Here is a 17300-nt window from a genome sequence, read left to right on the forward strand (position 1 = left end):
TTTAGGGAAAGGGCTTCCTCTCATCTCCTTTTTTCCAGCACCTATCACTGTGTTTGATCCAGCATATGTGCGAGATAACTGTTTTCTGAATCAACAGAAAATTAATGAGAACAGGATCCAAATCATGGTAAGAACTAGAAATCAAAGAGAAAAACTAGTTCACAAGTAGAGATGAAGCATTTAAGACTTTATTACACTGCTCTTTCTTCAAACACTAACTCACAAATGATGTTTCTCCATCATTCAAACAGATTTTCCTTTATAAATTTGGAATGATGCTTTAGGAAGGGAATTGGAGATTATCGACCTCTCCTTTTCAGGTGACCGTATCAAGGTTGCACAATTAATTTGTGGTAATCCGAGGACTGGAAAGTCACTCTCCAAGCATATTCAGTAGACTTCCTGCAACCAAGCCTCCCACTGGATGCCTGAAACTGTGGAGAGTACCAAACCCTAGATACATTATGTTTTGTCCTAGACATGCATCCTTATGATAAAGTTTTATTTATCAACTAGGCACAGAGATTAACAATAATAATGCAAAATACACAAATACTAAAATGGAACAGTTATAACAATATACTGGAATAACAGTTATGTGAATGTGGTCTCTCTCTAAAAATATCTTATTGTACTGCACTCACCCTTCTTGTGAGGATGTGAGATGATGAAACACCTGTGTGAGGAGATTAGGTGGAGGTGAATGATGTAACCATTGTCAACCTAGCGTTAGGCTGGTATTGACCTTCTGATCCTCTGAGGCAGGGGATCATCTGCTTCAGGACCTCACTGACCCAGGTAATTCAACAGCAGAAAGTGAAACCATGGATAAGGTTTGGGGTGGGGGGAAGGACAGCTGTAATTCATAATCATCATTTCTCAGTCAAAAATGTTGATTGACAGCCTACTAATGTTTCTGTCACCTACTCTTCTAGATCTGTAAAAGACAAAAATATAAAGTAGATTTCTTTGCATGGGTAAATTATCTACATGTTTTTAATCCAGCAGATATTTATTTGTTGTTAAAGTTATTTGTTTATATTATAAATTCTCAAAACCAGTAAAACTACGGCATGATAGCGTCATTGACATAATACAATATAGTCAGATCCTAAAACTGTTCATTTCATAGTTTATTCAACTGCTTACCTAAAATACTCTTTCTTCTTCCCATCTGAAGCATGCCCAGCCTTCACTGTCAAGGTAAACTTTTGCTTGATACAAAGTGCCTAGGGTGCTGAAATTTGGGATTCCAGTTCTGGCTTCATGCCTAACTAAGCAACACTGTAAGCTTGGAGTCTCTTTGTACCTTAACAAGGATTTACATAGATAATTTCTAAGTTCCTCCCCTGCTTTAAAAGTTGTAAGGTACTACAGAGCACTTTGCACTTTGCCTTACTTTACCCTTTCCTTTCTGATCTCCAGTGGTGCTTCCTAGCTGTTACCCTATAATATGGAGCTTGGAAAATAATGTATATAGCTTTATGTGACTTTCACTTTATCACTGGTATGTCTTAGTTCCTAAAAAATTGCAAATTCTTCAGGAAAAGACAATGCTAAATTTCTTTAGTCTCTCTCTCTCTCTCACTTACTGATTAGTAATATTAAGAACACACTTGATACTTGGTTCATTTAATAAAGCCAATGTTCAAAAAATTAAGCTTGGGAAACAACTGCATAACTATCAATATTAATGTATAAAAGGGAGCTATTGCTCTACCAAAGAACGGATATTTGAGAGGTATAGAGAATTGCCAAAACTTTCCATTTGCCAGAAGGACTGCCTACATATGTCAATTACGCTTCTCTGCCCCTTCTCTCTTTAAGATCTGCATTTGCCCACGCCCACCCTCAAGGAAATGAATAAATGGAGTTTGATTACCAATGCCAACCTCTGCCAGAAGAAGAACAAAGAAAGCAGTTGCAGAAAATGGCAATTTGATGACGAAGGCTGTGTGAGGATTCTCTCTTCTTTATGTCACTTCTTCTCCTTTCCCTACCAATTAATTCGGAACACATCTCCTCATTCTGAATTTATCTTTCTCTTCCCTCTCTTCTCCCACTCTCACATAAGGCTCGAGAAATGATTTTTAATGTGTAGAATGAGTGGCTCTTTAGAGTTTATAGTCTCATTTGATCTTCCTAAGAACCATGTGAAGTACAGAATTTAGCATCTGAATGCTGCAGAGTGAAGAAACTATGAGGTCAGAATCCAGACTTCCTGAAACAAATCTCTGTAAGATGGTATATAACACCAGAAGCCAGACAACAGCAATATATCCTCCTTCCCTACTTGTGTCCCAACTTTCTTTCTTTTTAAAATTTTTTTGGTCCTTAAATCTCCTTCTCGTTACACTGCGGTGGTTTAAATATAAGATAATAAATGGAACATTAAACACTCTGAAGATAAAAACTGAGACATAGAAATTATGTTCTCCATCTTGGCTAATAAAATGAACATACCTAATATATACTATAATGTGAACAGTACTTACTAAAGGATATTTGTGAATTTCATTGTTACAAGCATTTCCAAGATTGCTAAAATTCAGAGAGAAGGAGCTTATTCTTGAGATGCTGGGCCAAGTGTTCTCTCTTGCCTCCATTTTGGTAGGTTTTCACGGGGATTATTCCAGAACTGGTACAGGAGGATGGTGAACTCTCATCTCTTCCATATTCCTGACTTAGGCTTCTCATAGTATCAGATTTTCTTTTTAAACATTCTTCAATTAGTCAAGTATAGCCAATTTAATTTTAAAGAGTATATGCCAAATATTTCCCATGACTTGTGATGGTCTCCTTATACCCGGTTGAACTGTGATCTGTGAGCAGATTAACTTTGCCCTTTCTTTTTCTTGTAAAAGCCTGCAGGTAGGTACTGATCCATTCTAATTAATATCTAATGATGATAAACTAAGGACAAAACTCCAGCTAACAGCTTCCATCTGTAGTTATGCATAAAATATCTGCTTCTGGCAAGTGACACTATATGCAAATTTTAAAATCTCAATGCTGCAGGAATTACATAATGAATTCATATACACCAAAAATAGAGATTCCCCCACTTTTTATCACCTTCCCTTTCGTTAATGCTCAGGAACCCTGTAAATACAGTTAGAAATACATTTTAATCTTTATATATTTTTCTTAATAAGCTAGTCTTGAATTCTCTTGTCATGGTTGCCAGTACAAAGAATACATTATAGTTTGGTCCCTACATTTAAAAAAAAAAATGTACGGAGGGCATGTATTGCATGGAGCACTGGGTGTGGTGCATAAACAATGGATTTTGGAACACTAAAAAAAATTAAATTAAATTAAAAAAAAGAATAAGTCTTAAAAGTTGTCACCACAAAAATATGTACATACATACATACATACATACATAGAGATAATTATGTGAGGTGATGGGTGGGTTAACTAACCTTGTTGTGGTAATCATTTTGCAATAATACATGTATTAAGTCATCAATGTACACCTTAAACAATGTTTTATGTCAGTTATATCTCAATAAAGCTGGGGAAAAACTGCCAAAAAAAAAAAAAAAGTAAAATTTGCTCAATTTAGCTAGCATTAATTAAAGAAATTGACATTACTTTTGGTATCATTGTACTATTTTTTAAGGCTAGTGCCCATATTTAATTATTACTATGTTCCCCTAGTACCTTATATTTAGATTATACTTGTTGTCTTGAGGTCTCTGTATTTGCTGCCAGCAAAACTGTCCATCCATATGATTCACTGTACTCAGGCTTAAAAATGGATGTAAGTAATATATTCCATGTGTCCCTATACAGATTTTTTAACTTCTGTTATTTCAGAAAGGAAGCTGTCTAATCCCATCCCTCCCCCTTTATCTTTCCCTCTCCTTCCCTTTCCAGGAAGTGTCTAGTTGGTTTTAAGTTGTTCCAGCTTTAGTGAATACATATTTCTGTATTGGCCTAGTGTTAGTTTTCAAGAGAGTATCATCCTTAGCACTGTCCTTAAAAATAGTCAAATTAATGGGGCCCCTGGGTGGCTCCGTGGGTTAAAGCCTCTGCCTTCAGCTCAGGTCACATCTCAGGGTCCTGGGATCAAGCCCTGCCTGGTGCTCTCTGCTCAGCAGGGAGCCTGCTTCCTTTCTTCTCTCTCTGCTTGCCTCTCTGCCTACTTGTGATCTCTGTCTGTCAAATAAATAAATAAAACTTTAAAAAAATAAAAATAGTCAAATTAATAAATGAATTGATATTAAATGGACAAGTCTTAGTGGTATCCAAGGGCCCAAAATAATGTTAGCAACCTGAAGGCTCAACAATAAAACATTTTAGAGCCAACATGTTCTTTAAGAATGTATTACTGTGCACTGTGTATCTGCCATCAAGAAACCGGGCCTTTGTGGTTTAACAATGAAGCTCTGTTGTCTGTTAGTAAGTATGCTGTCTTACTTGACTGGGAACCGGGTAAACTCTAGAAATTAAAGAAAGGAAAGGTGGTGAAAAGTGAAGAGATCTCTCTCTCTCTCTTTTTTTTTAGGCATATAAGAACACATTATATAACTTCTACATTACAGCACTCGATTCTTTTTTAAGTCAAGTGGGAGATAAGGAGGTAAGTTTCCACTCTTTTGATAGTTTTTTTTTTTTAATCATTTTGTGGAAAAGTATATGTGTTTCTCACATTTCAGTAACTCTTAAAAAGTGTACTTTAACTTGTATACCACTCAGGTTAATTCTTCTCTCACTTGAGGGATTCAATTACAAAACATTGCCTCTAGTGAGAAAAGTAATTCTAAAGCATATTTGCATAGATACTGTGCTGTGTCTGAGTTAACCTTTATTTTATTCTTTTTAGATACTCGTTGAGTTTAGCTGGGTTCTCTGAATCTCCAAGGTATTAGAATAATGGCAATTTTATGATCAGTAAATGTTCTGGGAGTAGAGAATGTGAGCTTTGAGAAGCATGGGAATGCTGGGGAGTTTATCCTTTGGGATAAGGCACATAATGAGGAATCATACTGGGCAATTTTTTAGTTTATGGGAACTCTGAGAGCAACAGTTCTCACTCCCAGATAGATGTTTGGGAATAGCAATTCAGTGACTGTGGAGAGGGTAACTTTGGATATGACTAATCAAGAATAAATGAATTTAGTATGATAGAAATTAAGTAAAAAGGTACTGGACAAAATAATATACCAGAGAAATGGTTCAGGCAATTAGACCTACTAACCTTCAAAAAATAGAAATCAGCCGATCGTTTTAATTCAGGTAGAAGTGTTACTTTACTGATGAACACAATTACATGTTCAATGTCTTATTAAGCTTTGTAGCGGACGCCTTTGGAGATAGTGCCCAGTCACAGCCACCATTTCTTTACCTTGGTTCCTTCACAAGGATCAGCCTTGGCAGCCATGTTGCCAAGTGCACCCCTTTCGCTTATAGCCTTGGGAGATTCAATCAGACACCACTCAATTCCTGACTGAGAATGCGCACATGGAAAAGAATGTTGTTTTGGATGACTGGACCACTAAAGCACAAGTACAGGAAGCATAGAACAACCATCTTTTATGGAACATATGAACCAGAGAGGCCAGAGAGAAAAATAAAGAATGTACACAAAGAAGAACAGAGATGTGAGAACAAAAGTCAACATGGCATTGAAGTCCCTCATGTCAGAACTTGCCTGCTTCCTCCCTTGAGTTCCCATGGGACAGCCCTAATCTAAACCACCTCAGCCTTTTGTTCCCCTTAAGCTAGTTTATGTAGGTCACAGCTAGCTAAATCCTAAGGATTGACTCAAGTATTTCTTCTGTGAGGCAGTGAACTGCTCACTTTTATATTTCCTAATGAATTACATTTACTTCTATTAATAAGGAGAGTCTGCAGAGGTGGATAATATTACCTAATTACATTCAAAATGAGAAATCTATTACTTGTTATTAACAAAAAGAGATGAAATGCAGAAAAAAATTATTATTGTGATTGTTGCTATGGCTATTTACCCCCTTTTGTTACTGATTGGTTTCAAAGTTAAAGTTAATGTAGACTACATTTAATTTTAATGCTTAGTATTAAATATTTAAAATACAAAAAAATGCAAAATTATGACGCTTTTAAGAAGACAATTTTTAATCTTATGAAGGAAGAAAGAAGTGTATATAATTAGATTCAGAAATTATTTATTCAATGTGGCTAAAAGCTTGATATGTACAAGAAGCATCTGAGAAGCTTGTTCAGAAAATGTGCGTGGGGGGGTACACATTAACAATTCTGATACTGCTACATATGTTTATTTGAGTTGAACAATTAAATAAATGGATAGTGGATAGTAGGAGCCAGGTTTCTCCCTACTGGAGTGGAAATTTAAAGGTAAGTAAGGTGAAGAGACTAGAATGATTCATGTAGTGATGGAATAGAATTAAAGAGAACAGGAAGAACTCATAATTGGCTTAATAGTTTTAAATACATATGGTTGCATACAAAATTATTCATAAATATGTGCATACACACAGGTTCACATAAACATATATTTTCTTGTTCTGTTAGTAGAGTGTACCTAAAAGAAGTGATGTCCCAGAAGCAATGAGCACACCTAGCACAGAGATCTTGGTGTCTGATGCTGTTCTCCAATAAAAGGAAACATGGATCCTCAGAGAACTGGCTGCTTCTTCACCTGGGGCAAAAAAGGTGAGCCCAGAGCTTCTCATAGTGCCAGAAAGTAAGAAAGTGCTAAAAAAGAACAAACAATAAAACCTAGATTGATGACAATGTCAAAGGTCTAGAAGACAACTGAAAGAACTCCCAGGGACCACACTAAGACACTTTGAACAAACATAATAGAAGAGTATTAGATTATAACCCAAAGTATAAAATAAATACCCACAAATTTATACTGATATAAACAAATGACTGAATAAAGTAAAAAAAACAGGAGAGAACAGACAAATCTTCCGTGCTTAACAATTCCAAATAACTTATGTACATACTCTGGCCTAATGGAGATATTTGTTTAAATTGGTGTCAGCATAGTAACTTCTTTCCAATAAGTGCAGTATGGAAAAGGGAGAAAAAGTAATTTTGTGGTGAAGAAACCTGATAGAACTACCTCAGCCAGGTGATCAAGGTCAACATCAAAAGTCATAAGTCATATTGACAGTATGTATCCTTAATATGTGATGTAAATTGAAATCACTCTCTTTCATTGTCATTTCCTAAACCCGTAACCTCAGTCTACTTATGAGAACAACATCAGATAAATTTTAAGTGTGCAATTGTCAGTGCACTGTATATAGTACTTTATATTGTATATAGTTTATAGTACTTTACCAGTGTTCCTCAAAATTGTAAAACTCATTGAAAGAGAAAATCTGAGGAACATTCATAGCCAAGAAGAGGATAAGGAGACGTAACAATTATGTTTAGTGCAGCATTCTGGAACAGATAAAAGACTTGAGGGAAAAATTAAAGGTATCTAATAAAGTATGCACTTTAAAGTTAATATAATGTATCAACATTGGTTTGTCTGTTGGAACAAACATTATATTAATATAAGAGGTTAACAATAGGGGAAAATATATGAGGGGTATAAAGGGATTTTTCTATATGATCTTCCCAATTTTTCTGTTAAAAAACAAGGTTGATTTTGACGGAGAAAAAGAAAAGTAGATTATCGGGTCTGCCCAAAAGATCTTTATGAAGAGGACTGAAGTGCAGTATTGATTCTAATTCCTCTATCATTCTAACCACATTTTGGGGGGACTATTTCCCTAGTGTGTGAATTTTTTTAGGATAGAAATTGTTTTGTTCACTGTTCACTGAAATATATTTACTAATGACCGATTGCCTGTCTGACCTACCCTCCATTCTAATTCTACTTTCCTGGATTGTCTTCACCTCCTGGATTTTTAAAAAGTGGGAGATCATCAGGGTCTTAACACCTTTTTTCTTTCGCTTGTGGTGGATGCTGTCACTTGCTTCCCAAATCCAGCATGATAGCACCCATTCTCCCAGCTGTGAGGGATGGATGGAGAGCCCTGATGTGTTGGAAAAGACTTCATTTAATGACGGGTCAACACAGGACTACAAAGGTCTGAAACCTTCCTAACTTTTGGACAATTCTGAATTCTGTTCTGGTTTTAACATCCCCGTTATGTGACCTGAGGCCTTTTATATTTCACCATAGTCCAACTTCTCACATGGTTCATTCTGGACTCCTTTTCTTTAATACTTTTTTGATCCTAAGAGTTCTCTCTAATAAACTGCTTGTTAATTCTCACTGTAGAGCCTATTTCCTAGGAAACACAAAGTGCAACATCACTGCATACTTCCTCCAGGAGTGAGTTCATCCACATCGGTGGTTTCCTTTTCCCTTTGTATTGTTATCATTAATTTCTATCACTATCCCAGATCTCTTCCAAATGCCAGACAATATATCTCACAGACATCTCACAATATTCACTTGGATGCCTCACAGTCAGCTAAAAATAAATATGCCAAAAATGGATATCATAACTTCCACTCTGAAAATTTGTCCTCCTTCAGCTCTGCTTAGTGTAGCTGGATATATTCTAAAACAATACCTATGGTCTAGATCTTAGTGTCATGTACAAGGCTGTTAATATTGTCACAACACTGAGTAGTAGAGTAGCAACCAGTAGGTCTAAAGTAATCTTAAGCACTTTACACATATTACCTCATTTATTTCTCTCAACAACTCCATGAAGAAAGTTTCATTTTAGTATTTTTTACATTGTTTTAATAGAAAACAGCCATACAAAGAAGTTTATAAATTGTCCAAAGTCCTAATGTCAAAACAGGGATTTGTACATCAATAATAAGTGTCCTAAAATCCATATGCTAATTATTTTCTTATCCTGCCTCACTGACACAAGTGTTGGTTTGAACTTTGAATATATTTGGTTGAGACTGATGGGTAAAAGGAACGCTGGTCATAAATGTTGTGATTGGTAAGAACCATAAAAGGCAGAAACATATTATTTAACCATACTATGATTTTTATATCCTCTTGCACTTGCTGAATGGAATGTCAGCTCCTCATGACCAGAAGAGAAGATTCCCGATCCTAAGCTACAAAGTTCACTTCTACAAGCTTATACTATGTTCCTTTCTGCTAGCAAGTTTGGATTAGTACTACCCAAATGCAAAACCTATCTACCTATGAATCATTGAGCTATATATCCTTATGTGTATACAAGAGTCAAAACCCTTATCCATCCATCCATCAGAAGAGCAAACTAGAAGCCAAAACTTGAGTGTTATCATTGAAATATCCATCTCTCATTCCTCCAATCAATTTTGAATTCAAATTATATTATAAATGTATCTAAAAGTCAATCACTTCTCAGCGTTCAAAGTATGAATGTTATCACTACCCGATAATTTCACTCAGGACTCCCCTCACCTCTACCCTTCATGCTAGCTCATGGATCCTGCAAAAACTCCTTACTTAGTCTCCCTCTGTCTACTTTTGCCCTTCCAATCAATCTTCTTTCAGTACCATAGAGTAGCATTTTTAAAATACAAATATGATCACATCTATTTCCTGCTTGAAACCTTTCAGTGACCAAAATGTTAAGAGAAAGACCAAAATGTATCTTGTGCCTTACAAAGATGCATATGCTCGTTCTTCTTGCCTATCTTTTCCTGGTCAGCACTGTTATTATTCCTCTGTCCAACTTCTTTCAGATAATTAGCATGTAACATGCTCCTTCCCACCTCAGGATTATGTCCATGTAGCTTATTCTCTATGGAAACTCCCAACCCTATATAGGAGTTGACTCATATTTCAGATTCCCATTCAATCAACACTTTCTTGAGAGGACTTGTAAAATTCCCAGAAGTAGATCAGTGTTCCCTATTGTAAACTCTCATAACACTATGCCTTCTCCTTTATAGTTAAGTTGCCCAATGGTTGACCATTACATTCATTTTAAATTATGGCCAACTACATACAACAACAACTCGAGAAAACACTCTTAAATATATTTTGGACATTTTGATGTATTATATTCACAAACAACTAAACCCTTTTAAAACTCTTATGGGATTTAATGACCTCCAGTGGTTGAAACATTTTATTTCAAATACTGCACTTGGCTGGGGGCAAAGGCAAAAACTGGGCATCTCGACCAGTTTATAGAGATACCTTTGGATCAAAACTTTCTTCCCATAAAACCAGCCTTATTAAAAGTAAACCATAAAGCATGTGAGACAAATAGTTCAGGCTTTAAAAATCTAAGGGAAAAAAAAAAACAACTCATTTGTTGCCAAGATTCCATTTTTCACAGAATTGTAGGACCTTTGGTTTGTAAAGCATTTCATTTGAAATCAATCATCCTCCTCTACCCATGAGAATGGAGAGAGTGGTTATAAAACTGAGGGAAGGGCACAAGGAATTCAATGCATTTGGGTAAGAAAGAGTCACCTGGTCTAATATTCTAGATGAGGAGCATGATTTAGAAGTCCAAGGAATAAAAAGTTAGTGGGACAGGAGTTAAAAAAAAAAAAAAGTGTTGAGACTGGCCTTTAAAATGCTTGTGTTAGGGGGACCCTGGTTGGCTCAGTCAGTAGAGCATGTGATTCTTGGCCTCAGGGTCATGGTTCAAACCTCACACTGACTTAAAAATAAATTAAAAAAAAAAGTAAAATGCTTGATGCTTGAGTCAGGACCTTCATTCTAAAATTGGTTATACCATATCTCCTGCTGGGTGACACACAAGAACCAGGTCATGATGCTCATGCATGGGAGTAGGTTATATCTGAAGTTTCAGTCAGCTCCTCTCCACCTGCCATTTTCCATGTTGCATTTGCATGGCATATCTTGAGCAAAATGTGAAGACTTTAAACTGTGATTACATGGTATTCTTCTCTACGTTCTAAATAATTTGTCCCCGTTTAAGGATAGAACATTTCTGAAGTCCAGGAAAGAAAAAAAATATATTTTTTTTTCATTGAACACCTAGAGTATGCCAGAACAACACTATCACATTTAATCCTTGCAGTACCCCTGATAAGGGTGAAAAAAATCTCCACTTCATAGGATGGGAACCAGAGAGTGCAGAAGAGTCAACATCCTTTCTACAGCATAAAATTCCAAAGTGGAACCTATGTCTCTTCCTATTGCCCATTTTTCCCCTATTTACTAAGTTAGTCATCTGTTGTCTTCCAGGTCTCTCTATCAAAATGTAAGCTTATTTTTCTTCATTTCACACAATACACAATCTAACTCATGCTTTGACAGCAGTTGGTCATCCACAGAGAAGACATATTCATTTTAAACAGTTCCCTATCTCTTTGTGGGGTTAAAGAATTTCATTTACCAAAGGAATTTCAGACTTCAGATGAGCTGTGGGGGCAATTGGAGAGCCGTTATTAGGATCAGTTGGTTGGCTTTGGAGGTAAAGCTTATTTAACCTTTTTTTAGGGTGACTGCAGCCTGAAAGGCAATTCTGCTTCCCATCACGGCAAGCCACTCCCTCAGTGGAGAATGACCTGAGGGCAGGAGAGGCAGCCCAGCTCTCACTGCCTATTTCAGGCCACTCCTGGCTGTTGGTTAGCCCAGGGTTCTTCACTGGATTCTCCTAAAGGGCTTTTAGAGTAATGTTTCCACAGTGGCAGAACCAACAGGAATCCCTCAGAAAAAGAATAACAATCTTCAGAATTAGGGTCCAGATATCTACTTTTTCATCAAGGCCTAGTGGTCCCCCCAAAAATCACACTTTGAGAAACACTAATATAGAGACAGTCCTTTCTGACTATGCTCCTGCTAAATGTCCATTCTGCAGATTTTCTTGCACCTCTACCTCTTTTTGCTAAACTTCCTTCGTCTTTCCTGTCCCCTATTCTGCCAACCCAATGACATTGTTTTAGTTAGTAATGTACTATATATTATTTGTTATTTATTATTTGCTGATGGCTTTCCTTTCTATAGATTATAACTTTTTAAAAAAATCTCTGATACAGCTTTTAGACAACAATGTAGTAAATACAAGAGTAGATTTTCTTTAATAAAAGAAATATTACTCTATTGGCAAAGCATATCCCGGTACTATTAATACTGAAAGTTGTTCTAAAGTTTGCATCAGCTGTCATATTAGTATGGCAAATCAATATTTTCAATCTGCAAGAAAGAGAAAGCAAGTATGTTGGTGAAGAGAACAGAAAAAAAAAATTTTTTTGGCAGGGCTTGACGTTTATCAAGATGATGGATTGAAATGACCCAAAATGTTGACAGAATGCTTTTGCTGAGCTTTTGCTGAGATGACCAGATACCATAGTCACTGGAGTCATTATAACTGATTGAAGTTAGGCCATTTGTTTAATAAAGATGGAATAGGGAGGCAAGTTGTTATATTTGTCTTATCTTATATGGATGAGTTTTGGCAGAATGGTTGGATAAGACTTAAATTACAGTTTCTCTCTTTTGTTAGCCAGGTTCCCAAATAACATTACCATATATGGCATTTTAAGGACTACCTCTGAACAAAGTTTCTCAAAGCCTTTGGCTATAAACTTTCTGAGGAACATTATCTAATCTCATTGTTTCATGAATCATAATTATAAAATGATTCTTAAATCTCTACCTCAAGTCATTCTTTTCTGGGATATAGTCCTGAATCCCAAACACAAATTCAATATGCCCCACAAAAATGTGGATCACTTCTCACCATAGTTCCCTCTCTGGGCTTAGTTTTCCTTTTGAAAATGTTATGAGTATTTTCTGAGTAACCAACTCTTAAATCTGAGAGGATCCCTTATGTTTTCCCATATTAACCACTTCAAAACAATTTTTCACCAAAGTCCTTAAATTTTTGCCTCAAAATATTTTCTCTAGTTTCCAGAGTCATGACGCTGGACCAAGTCTTAACTCTTTGGGAGCTTCCTTACATATATCTTCCTTTTTTTCCCTATTCAGCAAATTCTGCACCCTGCCACCAGCTTAATCTTTCCAAATTGCAGCTCTTATCTTGTCCCTCAAGTTTTCAATAGATTTCCAATGTCTATAAAATTATTAACCTTGTGTCCAGTTACTGGAAGCCACTTCTTACTTTTCTAGCTCTATTATAAAGCTCCCCTGTACATACTTTTAAGTTTCTATAAGTGGGTGTATTTGGCTGAATGGCAACCCCTTAAAAGATATGTCTCCTCGGAATCTATGAAAGTTACCTTATTTGGAAAAATGGTCTTTGCAGATGTAATTAAGTATCTCAAGATGAGGTCATCCTGCATTAGAGTGGCCCTAAATCCAATAACAAGTGCCCTTATAAGAGAAGAGACAGGGAGAAAACATGGGAGAAAGCCTTGTGAAGATGGAGGCAGAGGTTGGAATTATCCAAAGCAGGAAACATCAGGAGCCACCAGAACCTGGAAGAAGGAAGAAAGGATTTTCTCCTAAAGCCTTTGCATGGAGTGCAACCCTACTGACACCTTGATATCAGACTTATGGCCTCCAGGACTATGAAAAAGTAAGTGTCTCTCATTGTAGGTCACCCAGTTTGTCTAATGAGTCACAGCAGCCTTAGGAAACTACCACAGTAGGTCAACGGAGTCTTCCTAATGATACCTACTCTTGAGGTTTCTCTTGTTCAGGGTGCTCACCATACTTCTCATACCTCTCCTCCTGTTAAATGCTGGTTAACATTTTTAAGCACATACAGCATAAGGCACACTGTTCTAAGATTTTCCATATACAAAATTCTTCAAGCTTTCACCAGCCTTCTAAAATAGGTATCGTTATGTCTGCAAATAAGTAGGCATACATTCCAGATGAGCTGAACTGAACAGAAAAAGTCTTACTCTAGAATCCATGCTCCCAATGCTTTCAAACACATCAAGTCCAAAGCTCAAAATATACTTCTTTTGTGAAATTTTTCCTGATCACCTACCTGCAAAAGATCTTTATGATTTCCTATAGTTATTTTAGTAAGTACCACTCATAAAATAAAACATTGACTGCTTTACATATACTTTATTTATTCACTCAACTCTATAATTACTCAGATTATAAAATGCCTAAAAGAAGTGACTATGTCATATAAATATATATCTCTAATTTTCTTCTATAGAGGCATTGAGTTCCTCTAGGTTCAAAATTAATGTCATTGGATGAGTACAAGTGGTAGAAGACAAATCAAATGATCATGTGTAACACAAGTTTAAAAGGGTGGAACCATTTGTCTGAGGTTGCTTTAAAAAAAAAAAAAAAAAGAGCCTGACCTTCATATTTCTGACTCACTAATGCATTATTCTTTCACCACTGGGTCTCCTCTTACTTTATCTAACAAACTTAGAATATGGAAATATGCTTAAAATATTTTGTTTTAGTAACCTTTATTAACAATAATTTCCAGATAGAAGACGTATAAAATAACTAAATTTGATAAAACTGGGAAATTTTTCAAATCTTTAAAAAATAACTTAACAGGTTGGGGCGCCTGGGTGGCTCAGTGGGTTAAAGCCTCTGCCTTTGGCTCGGATCCTGATCGTGATCCCAGGGTCCTGGGAGGGGGATCGAGCGTCGCATCAGGCTTTCTGCTCAGCAGGGAGCCTGCTTCCCCTCTCTCTCTGCCTGCCTCTCTGCCTACTTGTGATCTCTCTCTCTGTGTCAAATAAATAAATGAAATTTTATAAAAAATAATAATAATTTAACAGGTAAAGTGAATGTTAATATAATTGGCTATTTGGCTTTATTTTCTAATGTACATATAAAAAATAAGAAAGTCAATGCTTTGCGAAAACAAATCAAGATGCTAACTTCAGTGACTTATTTATTCTCTGCAGGTTAAGAAAGAATGACTCACTTCCTTCTTCCCTTTCAAGACTCAGTCATCTTTCTTAAATAATTTGTGTGAAAACAGAATGATCACAAGAGACAGAGAAACTCCATCTAAGGCATCACTTCATGAACTCTAGAGAAGGGATTTCCTAGCTCTGATTTTATAATCCACAAAATTTTGGAAGATGATAATTTATATGTTTCAGTTCTAAGAGTTAATTAATGTTTCATTTATGAAAAATACCTAAAATAAGTGATTCTTATTTTTTCTTTGTAGAAATCAATATGAAGGAAGTGTTTCAATAAATAAAAATTTTAAAACATTGATAACAAAATAGTATTAAGCATCCAACCTGAGTATGCATAAAAAACACAAAGTTTAATATTTTCTCCAAGATTTTAGTTCCCCTTCACTGAAGAAGAAATTTTTTCATTGAAGTGAGGGCATAGCAAGGAAGAATGAATAGAAGACATCAAGAATATGATCAAGGTCAGAGCACAATATATGCTCGTATCAGTTAGGAATGCCTCAGCTCAAAGTAAGAGAACATGCAAATAATAATAGTTTGAATGAAGATTTATTTACAGATAATATGAAATCTGGACATTGATCACTAACGGTGATTGTTCTGCAGCTTAGTAGCATCCAGAATCTCCATGATTCACTTGGCTTTTTCTCATGTGCCTCACCTCATAGATATAACTGCAATTGAGCAAAAGCCATTTGCTCAGAAAAACAAAAAGCTTCTAGGAAGTCCCATTCAGTTTTTGTTTTTGTTTTTGTTTTTGTTTTTGTTTATATTCCATTGGCCAGAGCTGTGTCAAATGACCACCTCTGCGGAGGCCATAGAGGGTAGCAATTGGATCAACCAGACATTCAAAATAGTATCTGCTACAAAACCATGGTGGAAAGTGACAGTGATAGGTTTTATTGGGGTTTTTGTAATCATAGCCTGAGGATACATTTTTCTTGAAAGACGGAGCTAAGGTTAAATATGACTGCATACTTGCTGAAAGAATTTGAAACCAGTCGAAGCTTCCTCAGTGCAATGACACCTATAACTGCATTCTGTATCATTTACTTCTTCCATTTTGAAATCATTCTTTCTGGGAATCATCCGCATGACTGAATCTTTTTCAACATTTAGGTCTAAATTCAAGTGTTACCTCCTTTCAGAACTTCTCTGACCATATTAACTAAGTAACATCCTTCCCCTTCATCATTTTTACATTATTTGTTTATATATTTGTTGTCTTTCTCTATGAGTAGAACAGAAGCTCTGTGGGAATGTGCTTTGTCTTGTTCACAAATACATCCCCTGTACCTTAGAACAGAAATGTTGATAGAAAGCCCAAATACATATATGTATAAATCTCTGCATACAATCTAGGTCTATATTTAAATTTATCAGTCATCTATATTTAAGAGTTTTGCTAAAAAGTTAAAACAAGCTATAGAAGTTATATCTTACTGTAATAAACTCTCCTAAAACCAGCATACTGTATCTGATGGTAAAGCCAGTATGCCTATCCAGACAGAGTGACTTTAACATGAAGTTTTATTGGCTATTCCTGTCCCTGGAGCCTGACAATCAGAAGTGGAACATCTGAGCTTAACTTTATAGAAATAACGATTTTAAATGTGATTATGATTTATAATGCATACAACTTCTTACAAATTTAATCATTTCATACAACTTCTTTCAAACATATATTTTTCTGTTTTCTTCTTGACAAGCTTACCAATTATAGTAATCAAAATATATTTCCCATGAATTAGTATTTAAAAAGTTTTAATTAGAATACATATAGAAATGGCCAATATATAAAATAAACCATTTTAATGAGTGTGATTTAATTAGAGTAGCTGTCACTTAAAGATGTCTAAGTTCTCTGTTCAGCTTGGTGAGAGCAAAGCACCTTGAAACAGATCTTTGGTTTTGAGAATTTCTTGAATGATTTCTCTAATTATAAGGATATAAAGCAATCAGGCAGCCATTTTTCCTGAAAAAAAAAAATAAAGGAAGTGTAATGGGTACTTCATAAGGTATATACATATTCATAGAAAAATATGAAAGGGGATCCAAACACTTTGGACCAAAATATGATTAAACTATCCTTGATGGATTGAGGTAACCCTGACCTACAGGAAATGAGGCTCAAGTGCAGATGCCCAGACTTATGAGGCAGTCTTAATCACCTAGGCCTGGATTGTCTTGGGTGGATGGAATAGTCTTGGAGACATATCTTGGCAGGTAGCTCTGTTGCACTCCTCACAATAGGAAATGGGAATGATAAAGGGCTCTCTGAGGCAATGATAAAGGATAATCTAGTTCTTGGCCAGATGCCTAGAGTGATGTTATTGAAACAGAGTGGGCGATAGCAATGACCATGCTATAGTGACTCAGTGGAAGCTGTGTTGAACTTACACCAAAATGCACACTTGATGACTAATGTTACCATGGTCCTGGAGTGGCCAGGACAAAATCTTTAATATGAACAGCAGTATGTCAGCCCAGAGCAAGAGCAA

The sequence above is a fragment of the Lontra canadensis genome, unplaced genomic scaffold, assembly GCF_010015895.1.
Source record: "Lontra canadensis isolate GAN:19392208 unplaced genomic scaffold, GSC_riverotter_1.0 scaffold52, whole genome shotgun sequence".
NCBI lineage: Eukaryota > Metazoa > Chordata > Mammalia > Carnivora > Mustelidae > Lontra > Lontra canadensis.